Source organism: Natrix helvetica (assembly GCF_964273705.1).
Source record: "Natrix helvetica genome assembly, chromosome: 3".
Taxonomy (NCBI): Eukaryota; Metazoa; Chordata; class Lepidosauria; order Squamata; family Natricidae; genus Natrix; species Natrix helvetica.
The window spans coordinates 63653554-63675092 of record NC_138549.1 but is presented as its reverse complement, the minus strand read 5'-3'; the positions used below and the strand labels follow the sequence as shown (position 1 = coordinate 63675092).

Genomic DNA, 21539 nt, shown 5'->3' with positions numbered 1-21539 from the left:
ATTTGGTACCACTACATACCATCAAAATTAGTTAAGAAATCTTGTGAAGTGTTCACATTCTGAATCTATTTCTGGGAATTAAATAGAATGGAAATACTAATACGTAGAGGTACCTTTTTTTTGGCTCAGACATATTATATATATAATCATTGTGACCTTCTATTAGAAAAAAGGATCATGTAAAGTTTAATCTTGAACAATTAAGCCAACTTTATAAACTTTTTAGTTTTAAACATCTTGATAATTCCTCTTAGGAAATGCCCAGAAGGATGGCTCAGTGGCTTAAGACGCCAAGCTTGTCGATCAGAAAGGTCAGTAGTTCAGCGGTTCAAATCCCTAGTGCCGCATAACAGAGTGATATCCCGTTACTTATCCTTGCTTCTGCCAACCTAGCAGTTCGGAAGCATGTAAAAATGCAAGTAGAAAAATAGGAACCATCTTTGGTGGGAAGGTAACAGTGTTCTGAGTGCCTTCAATGTTTTGTCATGCCAGCCACATAACTACAGAGACATCTTCAGACAACACTGGCTCTTTGGCTTTGAAACGGAAATGAGCACTGCCCCCTAGAGTCAGGAACGACTAGTATGCATGTGTGAGGGGAACCTTTATCTTTACTTTCAAAATCAGCATTCTACCCTTTCATTGCTTTAATGCCCAGAAGCTGACTTCTTCACTTTTCCTTTTCTTAGGAATTTCTTCATACATATAACACATCTCATTTATAAATCCAAAGAAATAAAATTGTCCAAGTCACTTTTCTGAGTTAAATTCACTCTTTAGTTAGTCACTCTTCTGGTTTATTATTTGCATGTCCCATTTAATTATTAAAACATCCATTGGTTTCATTTGTAGATCCTATACAACAGGGATGTCAAACTTGATTTCATTGAGGGCTGCATTAGGGTTGTGTTTGACCTTGGGGGGAACAGGTAGGTGTGGCCAGGGTGTTCGTGCCCAGCTCGATGTCATTCATGTTGGGGGGATGCCTGCGGTTGCCTGAAACAGCGAAAACAAAGCTTGGGAGCATCAAGCACACTCTGTTTTCACTGGCGGAGGTTTGCAGGAAGCTGTTGCAGCCGAGAATGGAGCTTGGGAGGGCCGTGACACCGTTGTTGTACAACATCTTTGCAAATATCATTGTTGTTTCCTTCGGTTTTAAATCCACATCCAAAACAGCCTGATTTTCAATTACATCATCTTCTATCTGCTCTTTTAATCCCATTTTATTGTATTAGGCAGTCTAAAGAATAAGTTCTGAGTACATTGTTGCCAAATATGCTTACATTCTTCCAGTGTTAAAATATTTTTCTCCATTCTGCATTAGTGAGTCTTCTCCTTTTTAATTGTTGCAGCCTTAAAGGTATCTTCTTATCATGTTTTTCTCTCATCCAAACATTTTTCCCAGGAAGAGATTTCTTATACTTAAACTCAAATCTTTATATATTTTAGTGAACCTTTAAATAAACTACAGGAAGCATTCCTATAACTTTTTCAATATCTTGTTTCCAGTTTATCTGTCTGCTTAGTCCATTAAATACTTTCCAAAATCAACATTCTACCCTTTCATTGCTTATTTTCAATTCAAAAAAGTTTTTCTTTACATTTTTTAACTTGCAAAAATCTTTTTTTAGCTGAGGGGGAGGAAAATCACCTGGTGTAATAAAACCTTTTGGGGGACCTTAATGTCCAAAAAGCATTTTATAAGCCATTTTCAGTAAAAGTGACTAAGAAGGAAAGTGGGTGAACTCAATATCTTTTTTGAAATATGCTTACGTACATTCTGAACTGCAGCTTGGGCAAAGCTGTTTTTCGTGACTGCCAGAACTCTAAAGCCTTTCAGAAACCACTGTTTTATGGTCCCATCAGAGGGAATGTCTGTTAGTAATCCCAAATCCTCTCCTTTATCTGGAGAGGAATTTGGGTAGCTTATTCCCGCTCTGGCTCCACTTTACACCATGATCATCTGCTCCACTGTAAGTGAAGCTTTCCCAGAAACCACTGATAGATGCCTTTCATAACAATAGTCAATTAATGTAACATTTTTAACATTGCTTTAAAAAGGGATTCAAATATTAGGTTGATATCCTGTATAACAGGAGCATCACAGCAATCTAGCCCATAGGGATAGGCCTTATGATTATATCCGGAACTGTCAAGGCGATCACTCATACTGATTGTCATGAAAGTACAACAGTTCAGAAAATGGTTGCCATGGAGATAAGGTCATTCACAGAATGGGTTTAACTACTTATTTTTAAAAATGCATTTAAAATGCATTTAACTTTATAATCTCTCAGGTTTTCAATAAATGAAAAAAATATTATTTGTCTTAATCTATGTTAAAATATCTGTACTTCTACAGTAGTTTAGTTTTAGATCTCCCATCTTTTAAATATATCCAAACATTATTTTGATTTCCTTGCAAAATTGGCTAGAAAAGATAAAAACTCATCTCTCTTCAAGACATTATTATTATTCCAAATTCCTTGGCAAAGTGTACCTCAATGCTTTTTCAGCCAATTTTTGGCAGAAAATATTCTTTCCACCTATGTAGATCTTTAAAAATATTACTGTACTTCATTTTTCATGATTTTGGGGAAGTGTAGAACTGCCCTAAAAATATTTTACAAATCTTCTATTTCTAATCTCTGAAGATATAACAAGCCTGGGTTAATTTTTCTAATGATTAGGAAAATTAACCCAGGCTTGATATCTCTTCAGAGATTAGGGCATTTTCAGCAACCTTAAACAAATCATGTACTAATGAACCACCCTTACAGTTACGTTCAATATCTAGTTTTTGATAATTTAAGTCCATTTTTGTTGCATCATCAATAGGCAGGTGGAATAAATGTTCATAAATTTTATTCTTTGTACACACTTCTGTGTACAAAGATGATGGTACTCTACTACTAGAAGGTGAATGCTAATTAAATGATTCAAGATATTCCTCAGTATATGAAATCCAGATAAAACTGTTGAGGAAATAACATATGTTTTAACAGAGCTACTGTCCTTAATTTCTATTTAAATATCGAAATATACACAAAGGCCTAGATAGGACATTATAATGAAATTGTGGTTTAGTTATGAGGAATTTCTGCAGATTTCCTCCCATCTCTCTCAAGTAAATCAATCCAATACCTCTTTATTTGTGATGGACTTAATTCTCCTTAAAACATTGCTTTCAAAATGGGAGAATCATTTTCACATCTGAGATATAATGGATATCATGTGAATCAGGATGTGGATGAGGGTTATAAAGAAACATGGGAACTGAAATGTTTTTTTTCCCTGGTAGATTAATTATGGTTTGGCTGTAAAGCTTGAAGCTGACAACACTCACTTGCGGGAATTATACAAAAATCGAATCAGAAGAGTCAGAAGTCAGCAAGGGCTTGGACTGATACCTCAACATTCATCCTTCTAAAGGAGTCTGCATCTTAAGAACTGGGACTTAAACCAGGAGCTTAAAACAATCTGCCACATATATTTCTTTATAAATAAAACACAGAAATAATTATGGAAGCAAGCAATGCCTGAGCCTCTATCGTCCAATACTTTCAAGAAACCTTGGAAGAAAACTCACTGCAATATAAACAGAATTCTCTAAATGTAGCTTTATATAAGTGTTTTTCTACCTCAGCAATTTTAAGATGTATGGATCTCAACTTCCACAATTCCTCTGCCAACATGCTGGTTTGGGAATTGTGGGAAATGGTCCACATATCTTAAAGATCCTGAGATTTTTTTAAAAAATCCTCTAAAGTGAGGCATAGGATGTTAGATCTTCATGTTAAATAAAATCCACCCATTAAATAATTAATTCTCATTTATAAAAACATTTTTAAAAAGTAGATGAATGATTAGTGGATGTTTAGGAAAAGGATGAGCTATAGCTATATATCATTTGCAGCCTGTCCAAATGCTATATTAATTACATGCCCTACTTGTGCATCTATAATAAGCATGACTGGGTTTAAATTAAATTGATTTGAAGTTGGGTAGAAAATGTTCTGTTATGGTCATTAGGTAGCCATCTTCCTTTGCAGAAATTCCACACCCTCTGATGATTACCAATTGATTTATATCCCATCTGACAAGAGTTTTAAAATCTTTTATGTGTCTCATGCAATCCAATAATTACAGTGAATGCCCCTATTATCTACACACAAACACACACTCACAACACACTGTCTTCTCAAATTATTCACAAGGCCCAAGAAAACTCTTGGCAAAGAAATGCATACCTATTGGTAGTCAATGATTTCTCGGAAGAAAAATAATTCAGATCTTTCCAACTGATTTCTTTATTGCTTTATGTCTATAGACAAAATCTTGTCTGAAAATCCTACTACCAGAATCTACAATATATCCTGTGAAGTATTAGGAAAGGACTATCTTTCTCTCACATGTAACATCCAGACTGAGTTGCCTCTTACTCCTCTGTAGTTAACTCCCTCCCTGCTGGAAAACTACCTTCTTTATTAGATTCCATACAGCAGTGTTTTTGATGTATATTCCTCACTGTGTTCCTGCTTACTATCTTGTAATATCTTCCTCACCAATGAATGCAAATACAAACATTAATTTTCTTCTTGCTAATTATCCCAATCTCAGAGTGAGCATTCCAGAGGGTGAGGGAATGAAGAAAATGGCCTCTAAGATTTATTCTTTTTCCTGGCTTTATCTTAAGTTCTGCAAACCTTCTCCACAGATCTCCAGATTTAGGTTAATATATAACATGAGTGAGAAACAATGGGATAGATTTGTTGTATGGCTGTGATATAAAGAAAGAAACACTGTGTCTAGCTTTCATTGGCAAAAACACCTTTAACTTCTTCCTAAAAGGACAGATGTTTAGTCTTCATTGTTATTCATGTAATTAATTAAATGAACAAAGTAGGAAAACCTAACAAGGGAAGTTCTGAAAAAATAGATTGGCTAGGGCTAGAGCCTTGTCTTACAAGTTAATACAGACACTACACTGATATAGACAAGTGAATGAATGGTCTGAATGTGTAAAAATCAGATCCAACATGCAAGAGAAAGTAGTCAAGACTTCTAAACTTGGTGTAGTGAGTTTCTTGGATAGAAAAAGGTGTCATGGCAGACCCTTGGCTGGCTTGGGAGATCAATGGAGCAACTGTAGGCTATTTGCTCTACTGTGTTGAGAGGTTCCTCATTCTCTGGCCAGCCATCTTGAGAGACTGAAAAGCACAGGAAAAAGGCTGTCCAAATTCATGATTTCTAGCTTCATTGTGGGGGGATTAGTTACTAAGGCAAACAGGTTATGTCGCCTTAGCTATGGCTAGCTGGCACTATGTATTGCTCCTGTCAAAACATTAAAAAATAAAGTATGAAAGCTGGCTGCTATTAAAACATCAGCTTGAGGATTGGTCCATTTTGACTTTTGGCATTTTCCAAGTCAGGTGTGTCGAAAAATTCAAGATGGTGGCAAAAGCCTTGTATTTGAAGCCACATCCTTTTTATATCTGTCACAAGACACATTGAAATGGGGATAGGGGCTTCAATCATTTGGTTGTAACCATCATTTTTGGCTTCCCTGCAGACATTTATGTCTGAGGTTGTCTTTCATATCCCTTTCTACTGATTCTTATCATCCATTGTCAGCAGGGGTGGGTTCCGGCCGGTTCACGCATGGGCGTGCCGAGGGTTTGATGCACCCTGCACGAGCTTGATGCGTGCTGTGCATGCATGCACAGTGCAATTAAAATTGTTCTGCACATGTGCAGAAGCCAAAGACAAGATGGTGGTGCCTACGCTGTTGCCCAGAGAACCGGTTCAGGGGCGTGGCAGGCCTGGGTCGCTGACGGTTCCAGTAACCCAGGCCACTAAACCACTACCGGTTTGACTGAACCGGTCTGAACCAGTAGGAACCCACCACTGGTTGTCAGACCTGCTCCACTCTGATCTCCTAGTGAAGTAAAACTCTTGATTGCATTTGGTTGAAGTGAAACGGCACTTTTACTAAAAGATGCAGTAGAGTTAAGCAGAATTCCTGTGCATCAATACATAACTAACCTCCTGGTTCCCCCTAGCCCTCCCCACATGGTCCATCTATGTGTTGCCAATCCAGCACCAGTGAGATGTTTTGGGAAATGCTGAGGTGATTGAGATGGTGAAATTCCACTCTCAGGGTAAATGGCCTTGAAGTTGCCAGGATGCTAGCACAAATTGGATTCCAAAACGCTCTGTTCTTTCTCAACTATCAACCCCCCTCCCAATTTCCTGCCCTAAAAGTATATAGCTTTATTGCCCATTTGTTCCCTCCTCCATTCCCCGATTGATGGCAGACTGCCAGCAAGCTAAAGATGGTGGATCTGACACCACGATTTTCTTGTATTTTTTCCTCTTCCTCTATGCTCATAGAATGTTCTGCAACTTGCTTCCGGTTCCGGCGGCTACGGCGACGGACAAGTCTTTGCCCGCTCCCGCTCTCCCGGTGGGCTTCCCCCGCTTCTGGGGGGGCACAGGACGCCCCGAAGAGGCGTCCTGCCGAGGGAGCGGCTCGCGGAGGGCCCTGGCATCGGCGGCGGCTGGTGGGGGCTTCTCCGCTTTGCTCTAGGCACCGGGGAGCAGTCTTGGAGGGCGCGCCTGCGTCTCGCTCTATGCCGATCGGGCAGCGTAAAATTGAAGAAAGCAGCGGCGGTATGGTGAGGTGCTTCCTTTCTCCATTCCTTCTTTGTTGAATTGATGGACTTTTCAGCAAGGTTATAAGTTAAACTTTCGGAGCTTCGTTGGAGGTGCGGTTAGAGGGGGGGATTTCCCCCCCCCTTGGACAAGCGGCTTGAAAAAATTCTGCTTTTGCCCCTAGGAGGAAGGAGGAGGGGGGAGAGCCAACTAATGATGCCTCACCCCTGTAAAAGTGATTTTCACTGGACTTAGTTTTATAATTTGTTGATGACCTGAGAACTTTGTGAACTTTTGAAACTTTACTATGCCTCTGAGCCCAAAGCTGGCAGGGCAAGATGGCACACTTCCGTTGTCTTCATGAACTGTGAAACCTGACTCCACCTTTAAAACTCAGGCTTCCGGTCTTTGTCTCCGTACTACCCAGAAGAATCTCTTGTGGATTGCTATTTCCTGAACCTTCTGGAGAGGAAACCTTTTCTTAACGCTAGATTGACCAAAGAAACTCTCACTTGTTTGGATTTTCTGCCTCCTGGACTCATCTGCCTGCTCTACTTCTCCAGCTGTCCAGTCTCTACACTGACTGACTTCTCTGTTTTATAAACTATGTCTCCAAAAAGACCACCACCTGGAAAACCTGGCTTTGCTACTTCTGCACCGACATCTGCAACATCCAGCCCTGCCACACAGTCAAAGATTACAGAAATGATGCAACCTAAGAGTACAGAGTTGGATTTGCTGCAAATGCTTCAACAACTCATACAGGGCCAGGAAGAAATTAAGAAACAACTAAAGGAAATGAAGGAAGAAATTAAAGAGAATCAAGTCCAAATTTATAAGAACTCACAGAGACTGGACCTTGTGGAGGGTGGGGTGGCGGAGGCGAGGGGGGGGGTTGAAGCTCTACAGAAGAGTAACAAAGAACTTGATATTCAACAAATGAAAACAGAGTTTGAGAGAATGTCCTTTTATCTTAGATTTCAAAATGTTATAGAAACAGATGGGGAAAATATAAGGGACATTATGACCAACATCTTAGCTGAATACATACACAAAGACAAACAACAGATGGAGTGGGAGATAGACTTGGCCTATAGAGTGAACTCAGCATATGCCAGGACACACAATGTACCCAGGGAGGTTCATATTAAATTCTTTAGGAAAAGCACAAGAGACGCAATTCTGGGTGTACAAAGGGGGCAAACATTGACATACCACGATAGGGAGATAACCATCTTGAAGCAGATCCAAAAAAAAATTAGGGAGAAAAGGAAAAGCTATTCACAATTGGCGAATAAATTATACCAGAAAGGGGTGTGGTTTAGATGGTTGATGCCTGAGGGGATGTTGATATTCTGGGAGGAGACAAGAATTAGAATTAACACACCCATAGAGGCTCAGGCCTTTATGGAAAAAAATAAAGCAAACCTAGAAAAAACAGAAGACTCTACAATGGTTATACAGGACACGGGAGGGGCCGGAGCTCTGCCAGCGGGGGGGGGGGGAAGGGGCAATACCAAGAAAGCTCAGATCACAAAAATGAATAAGAAAACCACATTGCTATAAACATACTGAAAGTAATAGTGAAATTATATTTAGAAAATATGTTATATGTTATAATATATAAGTTGATTGAAAACTTTTATTTCTATATGCTGATTTTACATGATTATGTATTAATGTTTTATACCTAGATGTATACTATGAGTTTGGAGGGAGGGGGCGTCTGCCATACTTGCAACTGCCAAAATTTGTATATTATTCCACATACCCTTTTCCTAGTAAATGTTTTAAAAAACCAATAAAATTTTCTGGGGAAAAAAAAGAATGTTCTGCAACTTGAAAAGTATACATAATCTAGAATAAATAAAGTTTTACATATACTACATGTTACATATTGCCATGGAACAAGACTTTTGTTTAAAATGTAAAAAATCCCAAATATTAATACTCATAGCAAATGCATTATTAATCTTGTCATAATGTACTTATCTGACTTATGGTTGCAGAATATGCAGCATAATACTTTGCATGTTTATTGAAAACTAGATTCTAGTTTACTTTTGTTTCAGGAGGGCCTTCTGCCTTGTAACTGCAAAGTGGGAGAGTAGATGCCGGAGAATCATAGCAGCACATAGAATTTTGCTTTCTTTGTCAAATGGAGATCTCTCCATACCATAATTACCTGAATTTCATACATGCTGGGTGACCTGGGGCTGATCATTTTAGTTCAGCCCCAGGAAGGAAGCAGTGGCAACCCCCTTCTAAAAACCTTGCCAAAAAACCTGCAGGGACTTGTCCAAGTAGTCTCTGAGAATTGAACAGGAGAAAAAATCAATACTAATCAACATTATATGAAATATAAGTTAAAATGAGAAATGCACTCTTATCTGGTCAATAAGACATCTAATCTTATTTAACAAAAACTTCATGGTTTAAATGTTAAAACCTCAGGTTAAGACACACTCAAATTTTGGATGTGTTACAAATCCACAGAGACAATTATAACCCAAAACTTTATATATATATTTTGTTCTATGTATTTAATCCATTTATATGGCTGCCTCACAAATGTAACTCTGAGCAGCTGATAACACATTAAAAGAATATCAACCAAAAACCTACAAAGAACACCAAGAATAAATCCAAAGGAGTTGATAGGGCAATAGTTGCAGAGGACTTCCAGGTTTCCAATGCTTTGTGAAAGGCCAGTAGGGTTCAATCTTTGGTTGGAGTCAATCTAATCTCAAAACCCAAATAGTTTAATTTTAAATTAAATACCATATTAGATTTATTTTTTTTAAACACAAGTTTGTTCTGTGCATTGAGATATACTCCCACAGTTGTCATTTTTTCTACTGAAAGAATTGTATGTACTTCCCAATTTAAACCACAGAATATCCTGACAGCTTTTAGCATATACTAGTTCAATATACTCTGTAAAAATACATAGTTTGGTAATATTTAATAGAATGATAGTTGGAAAGGGGGTTGGAAAGGGATTCAACTTTTAGCATTTGCTTCATGCTATTATAAATCATTTCCCACAATTGCTGGCCTTTACAATATTCTTCCAAATACAGAAGAATTTCCAACTTAATCATTTCTAACACTGATCAATTATCAATGTTACCAATTGATAGTGGAGTGATGTACCATCATATCTCACCAACAACTGATTAATAAGGCCTAACAAGTGCTCTGAGTTTTGTTTTAAAAAAGATTGCATAATTCTAAGAACTTGGAGCCAATATAATTAAAGATATTTCATGTCCCATTAAGGGTAATAGAAGTTATTTGTCACCTTAAAATTTCAGTCTGATTTAAGCAGAACTCATTTGCTTAAGGATTAAATTTTTTGAAATCTGTCTTATTCAGAGTTACTATTGTTATTTCTCTTGATGGTGTTCCTTCTTACTTCTTTAACTGGTTCCTTTCTCCTACCTAGAAGGTTAACATGAAGAATTACTACTAGGTGGTTTGTTTGTTTATTTATTTAACTTACAGAGCCACTGTCTGTCCAAGAAACTCTGGTTTTAAGTGACATTTTAGTTAGTTAACCATGAAGCCACCTGCAGTGTTCCTTCCATCCTATTTCCACCTGCCACTGACTCTGCCCTCACTCATTGTGCTACCCCAGGCAAATGCAACAAATTTATCTGCAGGCATGCACTGTCTCTGCAACAGTTGGAGGCTAAATTGTGTGTCTTTCAAAAGCCAAATCACTTCTGGACTTTGTGTTTGAGGTGGAAACTTTGATTTTGGGTTTTGCAGATTAGACAGATTTGTTATAGAAATGGCTAGTATATATTATTATTAAAAGCAAAAAGTTGAGGCTGTATGTTTTATTCAACTGTGCTAAAAAGGGTTGGAAGTCAATTCTTTTCTTTCTTTCCCCCCTTAACCATACACCGTTTCCTCTTCCCTTTTTTCCTCCCTTACTTTCTTTTTATTTTCACTTTCTTTCTGTTTTATATTTTATAAACTAATACAAAATTCACATACAAAAGTGCTAGCCAAATAGCAGCCTCAATCTTATCTCCTACCTATCTGAACACTTCACCAGATTCTAAATTCCTTTTTTCTGAATAGTTTTTTCCTGCCAGAAAAGGTGTTCCTTAGGTAAATCCTTATTCCATTTTGGGATCTGACCACCTGCCTTCCTATCTTGGTTTGTATTATCTATCTCTGGCCCTTCGTTTTTTTTTTTTTACTAGATGCCTCTATTATTTGAAAACTTGACCCTCCTGAGGGTCATTTCTTATATCAGATCAGCTTTTGTTTGTCTTTAGAATTTTATTTCTTGATTGCTTTGGTTTATGAAAACTGCTTCTTGTATCTTTCACTCCTGCTTCTGGATATTTGCCCACATAAGTCTTCCAATAATCCTTTGGACTTAAAATCAGGAAACTCTCCTCTCATCAATTAAAAAAGTAAATAAAACACCTGACTGCTTGGAATCCTACATGGAATTTAAGGTAAGCTTAGTAAACACAGTGGGACAAACCTTTTTAAAGCATGCAAATAATCATCTTGGAAATCACTTTTGTAGAAAAAATGTTTCGTGATAAGTATCACAAAGAAATCATTTTCTGTGTTTGTAGAGTTATTTTTATATATGTACATACATACTTAAAAGGAGACAAGATGTGTCTTATAAAAGTTATAAATTAATAATGCCTATCCTTCTATTCTGATTTCTGAACCCCAATTCTAAGGTGCATCAATTTTCAGATTGGCTGTTCCTTTATTCAGAATTTGCTTTGCATCTGTCCCATCTATTTTTTTATAATCTTCCTCACTGAGTCAGCAAAGCGACTGTGGGATGCTCATTAATGAACTAATTTGGATTAGAGTATATTTAATTAAATATAATTACACAGGTCTTATCTTGTCAGCCTCCCACCTCAGTACCAGCTGCATCAGTATTAAAAAGATCCATGACAAAGCTTTTCTTTTTCTGCCAAAACTGCACTCAAAGCGGATATGATGAGAAGTAAGTCTGATGGGCATTGGTGTAACATTTTGGCAGACCTACCCAATAGATTCCATTTTTCACTTATTGAAATTAATTCCACAGCAGGGCTGAAATACATAGTGAATAAAATATTTCATGATCCACATTGTCTTGAAAAAAATTGCAGGCTTTTGAGTTATACCAGATCTGACTCTGGTATAGCTTCATATCAACATTTTACTAACATATTAGAATAAGACAAAGAACTCCCTGCAATGCATGCTGTGTTGAGGACAATTTGCAGCATTTCTGTGCTTGATCAGAATTCTAAGAGAACAAAAGGAGCAGTCATATTCCTTTCATTATAGAGATAAAATTCCATGTACGGTTAGAATCAAATATCATCATTGTATTAGAAGATGTAATTAAAGGCTACTAATAGCTTAAAGCAGTGATGGCGAACCTATGGCACGCGTGCCACAAGTGGCACGCGGAGCCATTTGTCAGGGCACGCGAAGCGCTGCCCTGTCAGCTGGCCAGCGTGCATGCACGCGCTGGCCAGCTGAGTTCACCTTTTTAAAAGCCATTTTTTGCCCTCCCCAGGCTCCAGAGGCTTTATAGGAACCCGGGGAGGGCGAAAAGAGCCTCCCCCGCCCCACTGGAGGCCCTCCGGAGGCTTCAGGGACCGTCCGGACAGTCCCTGAAGCCTTCTGAACGCTTAAAACGACCCTCTGAGCAACCCGGAAGTCACTTCCGGTTTACTCGGAGGGTGGTTTTAAGCATTCCGAAGGCTTCAGGGAAGCCTCCGGACGGTCCCTGAAGCCTCCGGAGGGCCTCCGGGGGGGGAAGAGGCTCTTTTCGCCCTCCCCAGGCTCCTATAAAGCCTCTGGAGTCTGGGGAGGGCGAAAAAAGCATGTAAAAATGGGGGGGGGTGTTGTGCGTTGCATTATGGGTGCGGCACACCCGCACTTGACCCCCCTGCGCTCCCCCCACTTGTGGCACGCGAGCCAAAAATGGTTCGCCTTGCTGGCTTAAAGTATTCTTTATATAGAAGTCTGGCTACTATATGTGTGAATTGTGTTCTCTCTTTCTGAGTAAACACCCTTCACTCAGACTTAGGTAGGAATGGAAGGATAAAACCTGGTCATTTTGCTCCATTGGGGCAGCTGAATGAGCCGATCACTACTGATGCAGAATTGGAAGAGAACTGTAATCCCAGGGGAAGTTGTCAGCTGTGTCAGAATTGGTCATTGCTCTGAGTGCTACAAAGATATGACCACTAGCATAGGCTGCTGCAGAAAGTAAAGCTGATTTAGTCTTACTCTTGAGCCTTCCAAAATTAAATTAAATTCTGAGGTTTCAGGTTTTTAATTTTAATCCTTGAGCATATTTAGCTTTTGAAGGCACTCTCCCCCCCCTTACTTATTTTTAATACTTTTAGTTTTTTCTCCCGAATATCAGTCAGTTTGATGTTTACAGAAGAGAACTATATTTAGGTTGTCATACGCAGTAATTGAAGAGATAAGTGCTCCTGTATTATGTAAGAGCATCCTCAACTTCAAGAGTCAGCTAGCCTGCCTTCCTTTAAAGATCTGGGATTTTTTTGTGGGAGTGGATGACCTGCTGGGTTTTTTTTTCCTTCCAATATTTATGGACCTCTATGTTATTATTTTGCATTGTGGATTTTTTTTTTACATTTTGTTTTACAACATGTTCCTTATTGATTTTTACTGCTATTGAACACGATCATTTTAAAATGCAACAAAGGTGTTCCACAGTTATTAAAAACACAATTTATAAGGGAAGTACTGTTTAGGAGGAACCCTCTTCCCCAGCCCTGAATGATTACTTCACTCCCAACTTTCTAATTATGAATGAACATTTCACTGCAGTAGTACTTGATTGGATCAAGTCAAACTGCCATTGGAACTGGACCAAATGTTCACCAGAAATAGAACTAAGGAGCATAGAAGGCAAGCTTTTCCCAACAACTGTCAGCACCATTTCTAACAAATGAGGATGATTGCAAATGGCAGCCTCAGAACAGGGACAAATAGGCAAAAAGGGGCTCTTGCCACATTGAAACTGCCTTAAAAACAACAGAAAAGAGAAAAACTAAAAAAAACAATATGTTTGCCCCGTTGAGTTATTTCCCAAAATAATAAAAGTAGGATATAAATAAATAAGTCAAAATGGAGTTTTGCCATTGCTGCTGGTAGTCACCCAGATAAACACTGATGTGCTATCTGCATCAAACATCTGGCCCTCTCTTGTTTAGCTACCTATGGCTCCCTCGCTGACTACCACTGAAGAGCATTGTGTCTTGCCCTGTAGCTCTAGTAAGACAAATTAAAGCTAATGCTAGCCAGGCACAGCAAAGCCTCATCTCTCTCCTCTTATTAAGTGAATGTCTGCCACCAGGTTGAACCTGTTGAAGGGAAGCCACGGCATAGAAACGAGGTTGTGTATGTTTATTTCTTTATTTATTGCTGTTTGTGGTTCCTTGGGCTCACCTACAACACAAAATTCAGGATGATATCTTAACAGACCCAAGAACACAGAATTTTGAAAAATATAAGGAAGGTTAGAGGGCAACAAGACAGCATGAAATGAAGAGTTTGGGTTGTTTTCCCTCTTCATGACAGGTTATTTACAAATTAAAAGCTAGTCAGTTGTTTGCTAGGCTAAGGATGGTTTTAAAATGTTAAAGATTTAGGTTCTAGTATCCCATCCAAAAGTAACTGTGTGCTGGTTTTTTGAAGCAAAAATAACAGGATCTTGCTGTGCTTTAAAGACAAATTGCCTTGTCACTTACTGCTTTCTTGTATGACCTTTAGCATGTTATTCAAGAACTAGCCCTACCAGATCAGAGCAAAGAATCCATCTAAGCTAGTATTCTTTTCCTAAGAGACATCAGTCAAATGTCTCTAGGAAACTTATAAAAGGCCATTCTGCTTGTTTATTTAGGATTTAGTTTATTTATTTAGTATAACCTTGCTTCTCTTCCATCACAGAGTCATGGCTGAATAGATGTGAAGGCATCAAACTAGTCTTTGCAATATGAGGTTTAATCTAATGATTTATTAAAGCCCTTGGTAGATAAGCCAGTTTGGGGGGCCTGTTTCTGGAGCTAAGCTTTGGCAAAAGATTAACATATTGTTCGTGTACTAGCTACCCTGCTAGAATGGTCTTAGACTTGACCAGATTGCCAGAACTGGAACTCAGGAATTCAAATCCTCCCAAAAATATTGAATTGTTCTGATAACTAAAAATAACAGAAGCAAATTCTGCAATATATATACTACCATATATAGCATGCACACACACACACACACACACACTCACACATATAATCACAAAAAGCAACATCTTTCATACATCCTGCTGAATTTTAGAATGAATAGGTAAGACAGTAGTTGTGTATGCGAGTGTGGGTGTCATTATGCTAACTGGCAATAAAAATGCCCTAAGAGGAGCTGAAAGTTTATTTTCCTTTTTTAAAAAAAGGTGTTATCCAGGGAATAATTAGAAGTAAGCAGGCGGGTTTCTCTCTCCTCCTTAGAATATTCTCATCTTAATTTATTGGCGCATCCATGTGGTTATTGCTTTGTAAATAAAACTTGTTCTTGTGCCTAAACATTCAGAATTATTTTCTCAGGCAGAAAAGACTGTTTATGGAATTAAAGTATACTCAAATAGATGCTGCTATACGAAAAACTGAATAATCTGATTTTACCATTTGCATAAATGTTACATAACATTCACTAGGAGATCTTCTGATTACTCCCTACCTGTTCTTTTCTTAATCACTGGTTTCATTTTTTTTTAATTCTATACAATAATCAACAGTGTCAAAGCCTATACTTACTCTAGGGAGAACATGTTGCAGATGCAATCTATTCCCACCAGTTGTTAATATTATGCACAGGTCAGTTTCTCCAAGCAGCAATCTATAGACAAAAACAGAATTTGGTCACTTTGAGTCCTGAGATGTATAGACAAAATCCAAAATAATAGAAGGTCAAACATTAGATAAAGCAGGTGGCTTCAAAACCATAGCATAAAAGTTGTTAATAGATGCAAAATAACACAACATTAAATAATAATACTAATTCAGAATCAGTTATCATCTGCAAAATTCTAAAATCCTAATCAGATAATGAAAGTGTAATGCTCTATTTCTCTCCTTATAAATAAGCCACCGAGTTTAATGAGAGATACTCACAGATACAAATGTACAGTAAAGAGGTGTAGCTATGAGCTGCAGTAGCAAACATTAAAAAAATTTTTGGTCAAATTAACAAATCCAGCGAAAAAAAATTGTTTGAATGAAATAACAAATCAATACTAAAACAGAGGGCAAACACTCTGGCTATAAAACAAAGGAATTTAAAATTGTATATTCCTTTAGAAAACATTCACAATAGACTTAACTAGTTACCAAATACATTTTTTTTCATTCCTACAGTACAATCGTATTATAAATACTGTAATTTCAAAGGATGACAGTTCTATCAAAATGGCATTTTGATCTTTGGCTTTAATAGTACCTTGGGTTTTGGAAAAAAATTGAACTTAATGGGAATTCAGTGTCTTTTCTTAGGAATACCATTTAGTTTCAGGAAATATTATATTAGCCCCTGAACTCAAGAGCTAGAGAAATAATCATTTTAAATATGAATATCATGTATTATGAATCAATATCTGTCTTTGTCTCACCAGTATACCTGTCCTCTTTTCCTATTAGAAGAAAGAGCTTGGTGGTGCATCAGATATCTTTCCAAATTGTGATTCTTATTCTTAAGTGCAACAATCATTATGTTGCTAATATATCATCCCAATTACTATTTCAGGGGAGAATATTATTGTTTCTGCCTGCCTTGGAACAGTAATGATGAACCTGTTCCTGCATATGAAGGTTGTGGGGCCCAGGGGAAAATGGCAGCTTTTCTAACAAAACCTGTCCCTGAGATTAGTCTCTGTGCAGAAGAGCAGGCAGATTGGTAGGACAAAGACAAATGTACTCTGTGTCCATTGTAAACTACAGGAAAAGGAAGGAATATCTTACCAGAAATTTCAACTGATGTCTTCCAAAGACTTTTGAAATTAAGCTAAATGTTGCATAAAATTGTTGCCGATAACTACAGCATTACTAAGGTGGAAATTGTTTCAGCGCAGCTATTCTAAAGATAGATCCTGCCTCATAAACCTTTTATGGAGCAATTCTATATCCACTTACTTATGAATAAGCCTCAATGGAAGTTGCTTCAGAGTAGGCAGGTGTCCAATGGTACTGTTCATTCTTTAGGGTAATCAGCCATATGGATAATACCACTAGACAATGGATTTTCAGAAAGGGTTTGATTAAATTCTTCTCCAAAGGCACCCAGAAAATGTATCAGTTGTGAAAGAAGAGGAAAGCTCTTCTAATCTAGTCATCAATTGAAAACCAGAAAGTAGGGTGAATAAATACTTCCCACTAGAGAGGGAAATAAAAAAGTGGATATAATGTGCCTGTTTTTTTAATGTACTCTAAAAAAAAATAACTGAAGTTAATGATGAGCAATGAAGTGTCTACTAATGTATCTATGTGTTGTGAAAGAGAGGGGAAAGGGCAGGGCCAGATTTAGATGAAAAGAGGCCCTAGGCTATTCCACTTATGGGGCCCTTTCACCTCCCATTGTTAAGTTTGTAAATTACATGAGAGATAATAAAATACATCATTACTGTGATATAGATCAATATATTAAATGAAACATGTTGTAATTGGTATTAACCTTTCTAAAAATGTGGCACGGATAATAAATAAAAATAAAAGACCCCTCTTGATCTTGAGGCCCTAGGCTGAAGCCTAGTTAGCCTATAGGAAAATCCGGCCCTGGGAAAGGGAATCAATCTACATTTTAATTTTTTTACAGTATTGCTTTAATATAGAAATATAGAACAGAAAACTATCAGCTAAATGCAAAAAAAGTTGTACAATGAAAAATAAGTAGAAAATAAAATAAAAGACCTCCCTCCCAATATGTGAAGGAGAAAAAACTCAGTTCTTAATATCAAATTCAAATATTCAAACTTTCCATTGTATAGTGTAAAATATCTCTCATATAAAGATAGCAAATATTTAAGAATCTGTGATAGGTAGGAATTGGGTATGTATTTGTATGATTAGTAATTATATAAAAGAAAGGATCAATGGACAGGTAATCTGACAGACTGCACACACCTATGTAATGGATATAAAATGTAATTGTTGTAGGATCTAATTACTATATGGAAACATTTATGCCAGAAATGTTGCACTACATCCAATGTTTTTAATGTTTATCTAATAAAAAAGACAGCAAATATCTTAAATCCATATTTAAAAATAAAGTGTAGCAGATAGTAAGACTCATAATCTAGATTGTATTGGCTTCTCCAATAGTATGATATATCAGGATTGTTTCTGGTCTAGATGTGATACTCTTGTATATCCAAGTCACGTGTTGATCAGATAGACCCACATCATAAGTTCAATATCTGCAACCATAGACGAGAATCTCAAGCATCTCTTAGTCATTCTTTTATAATTTCCATGTTCCATTTGATATTTTCTTACAAAACATATAATGAGGCTCAAGAAGAGTTAATAATGAACAAAGAATAGTAATTTAATAAAATTAGGAGGTTTTTCAGCCAGAAAACATTTCAGATAAGTTTCTTTTATCTGGAAAAGTATAAAATCTGAATAGCTACTGTACTTTGAATTTGAAATAAATCACATCTCGTTTACAGAAAAATAAAATTTGCCTGTTGCTTGTATTACTTATGTGACACACCTGTCTCCTTCACTATGCTTGCGCTTCATGGTCCTGTAAAAGACCAGAGATGTAAAACAGACATCAAAGCTAACCACTGTATGTTAATATATTGTTTAGAAGCCTTGTCTATTGTGAGCTACTGTGACTCAGATCTAAATCTGGGGATAATTAGCCCCCAGTCCTACTGATTGTTCTAAGAAATCTTCATCTTTGAGGAGACAGCATTTGCTGAAGTAGTGCGGCTTGATTTCCAATTAGAAATCAAACTATTTGTATCCAAAGACATCTCATGTTTCTCTTCTAATAATTTTCAAAATTTACTGGTTTCAATATTTGCTTTTGTTTGTCATATTGTATAGTTTTGAAGTTTATTCACACTTCAAAATTATATAATTTATTTCTGTATGCTATATTTTCCTCTTACATTATGGTTGGTCACACAATCAGCCAGATGTTTAGACTAGTTTTGGCATTTTTGTCCACCTATTGAGTCCTTCCCAAGGATCTGGGATAGGTAGATGTTGTTCAATAATATTAAATGTATTGTCACAAGATGTAATTGTAATTGCAATTAACTGATGGTGGTTTTTTTTAATATCAATGGTATTCAAGTGGTGCTGCAGATGTTTTGGAACTGCACTCAAGCACCTATTAGTACAGGTAGTACTCAACATATGACCACAAGTGTGCCCAAAATGTATGCTATTAAGTGAGTTTTGCCCCATTTTATGACCTTTTTGCTACATTTGTAAAGTGAACTATAGATATGATGATGTAACATTGTACAAACTGTTGATATAAAGATTGTAATATGTGATGAAAAGACAAAAATAATAAAAATTATTATAAAATAATAATAATAATAATAATAATAATAATAATAATAATAATAATAATAATAATAATAATAATAATAAAATGTAAAGTGAACTGCAGTTGTTAAGTGAATCTGGTTTCCCTATTGACTTTGCTTATCAGAAGGTCACAAAAGGGATCACGTGACTCCGGGACACTGCAACCGTCATAAATAAAGTCAGTTATCAAGCATCTGAACGTAAATCGCATGACCATGGGGATGCTATAACGGTCATAAGTGTGAAAAATGGTCATAAATCACTTTCTTTGGTGCCATTGTAACTTCACATGGTCACTAAGTGAACTTGGTTGTAAGTTGAGGATTACCTGTATTGTACTATTTTTGCTTTCTTTTGCCACAGTTACACTTCTGTTTGCTAGTCCTTATGTTTTGTGATTTTTCTGTTCTACTCTGCTGTCTCCAGATATTGCCATGTTCACTATGCAGACTTTTTTTGATTTCTTATCAACAGTTGTTGTGTGGCAGATGCATATGTGAATCCTCAAGTCCCAGAGCACTTTAGCTTCTTCATTGTCTACTATTATTTTCTTTATTTTATGATCCCACCAATTCTTGTTTGCAGGCAAATGGTATTCTTTCTTGAGGATGTTCCAATGTACCGTTGCTGCTACTTAATCATGCTGTCATTTGTAGTCAGTCTCTGTGATCTTCTTGCAGTAGCTAACTAGGTGGTCCACTGTTTCTTCAGCTTCTTTGCAAAGACAGCATTTGCTATCTGTTGAGGTTTTCTATATTCTGGCTTCATACATATTTGTTCTTAAGGCTTGGTCATTGTGCAGCCAGAGTTAGCCCCTCTGTCTTTCTTCAACTTTCCCGCTCTTAGTCATTGCAAGGTTTTGTTGTTATCTGCTTGGCCTGCTAGTTTTGTATGTATTGGCCATTTAATACATTGCCTTGCCATGTCTCTTTTCTATTTTTCATTTGCTCTTTCTTGCAGTCCAGGTTGGTCTCTTTGGTATCATTATGGCTTATGATTATGGTTGGTCACATAGTCAGCCAGATGTTTAAACTGGGCTTGGTATTTTTACCCACCTATTGAGTCTTTCCCAATCATCTGGAATAGGCGGATGTTGTTGATTAATGGTATTAAAGGTATATCATTTAATATAAATGTTATCATTTACCAGGCAAATTACAATTATTTAAATGTGTACACCACTCACCTCTGGATAGTTAACAAGTAAAATATAGAAGAAAATTAAATCCTATTAAAAAATAAGAACTGGCCTATGTTACTTTTCATTTCTAAACTTCTGGCCTTTGATATAGGTTTCTCTTCAGAATTTGAACACCCTTTAGGACGATATTATTTTCCTCTTCAAGTTTCTATTTATAAAAGGTGTCTTTCATGATTTTGAAGGGTGGGGCTTTATGTACTTTTAATGGAATTATGATCAAGGAGGATTATTGGTACTTAGTCATGACGATTACATAGTGGCTTTAGGATTAGTGGCAGAACATACCAATATGAAAATGATCACCCTGCTCAAGGAAGAAGAGGCAACTCCTTGCCCCATTATTGCCCACATCACTAGATTAGATTTTCAGCAAATCTTAAGGTGACTCCCCTATTATAAAGGTAACTTATTTTGGGAATCGCCTTGCTTCCTTTTAGATACTTGTAGTATATCCATGCAGAACCTCAATGAAAACACACTCTCTTACTCAGTTTATTTCACTGTCCCAGACTCAAGAGTTTTTAAAAAACTGACCATTTATCCTGGTTACAGCTCTTCCTCTTGTTCCTCAAGATTATTCTTACTACACAATACAACTCTTTGAAGGTGTGCTTTTCTATTATTTGCCAAAGACAAGCTCAAGAAATAAAATATATATAACCCATTTGCAGATTCCCTTCTATAACCGGAAGGAATAAGCAGCAGTTTAACAGCAAACTACTAGTGGTTAGCTCAGTAGTAGAACTTTTTTTTTAAACTAAAATCACAATTCTGCTGTGAACCAAGACAAATACTCTTCTCTTTCCACCAGAGTGCAAAAGCATGCTCTGCATAATTAGACACAGCTTGGATGACTATTGCTTTCAACTAGGAGGCAAAAGTTATCCTTGTATGTCACTGTTGTTTAATTACACTGTAACTACCAATCTGTGGCTCTGCACCTCACCACTTAGTGCCACTGTAATTACAGACTCCTCACCATTCTCTGGGAACAAATGAGAGTCCACCAGCATTGCTTCCTGTAATTGGGCACCAGGATGCTGGAAAAGGAGCAAGTGCCATGCTGACTT

The 21539-nt window shown here is 37.1% G+C and overlaps 1 protein-coding gene and 1 long non-coding RNA gene across 2 annotated transcripts in view; one reads left to right on the top strand and one right to left on the bottom strand.

The window, feature by feature from the left end:
• The window catches only part of LOC309390145, a 42770-nt gene extending 27208 nt beyond the window's left edge, over window positions 1-15562 (bottom strand). Inside the window, exon 1 of the long non-coding RNA XR_014175073.1 lies at window positions 15480-15562. This is a non-coding gene — a long non-coding RNA (uncharacterized lncRNA). The remainder of the gene's footprint in view (window positions 1-15479) is intronic.
• TNR (tenascin R) overlaps window positions 1-21539 on the top strand; it is a gene marked incomplete at its 3' end in the record, with an annotated part of 475297 nt that overhangs the window by 149556 nt on the left and 304202 nt on the right. The gene's annotated exons all lie outside the window — the stretch shown is intronic.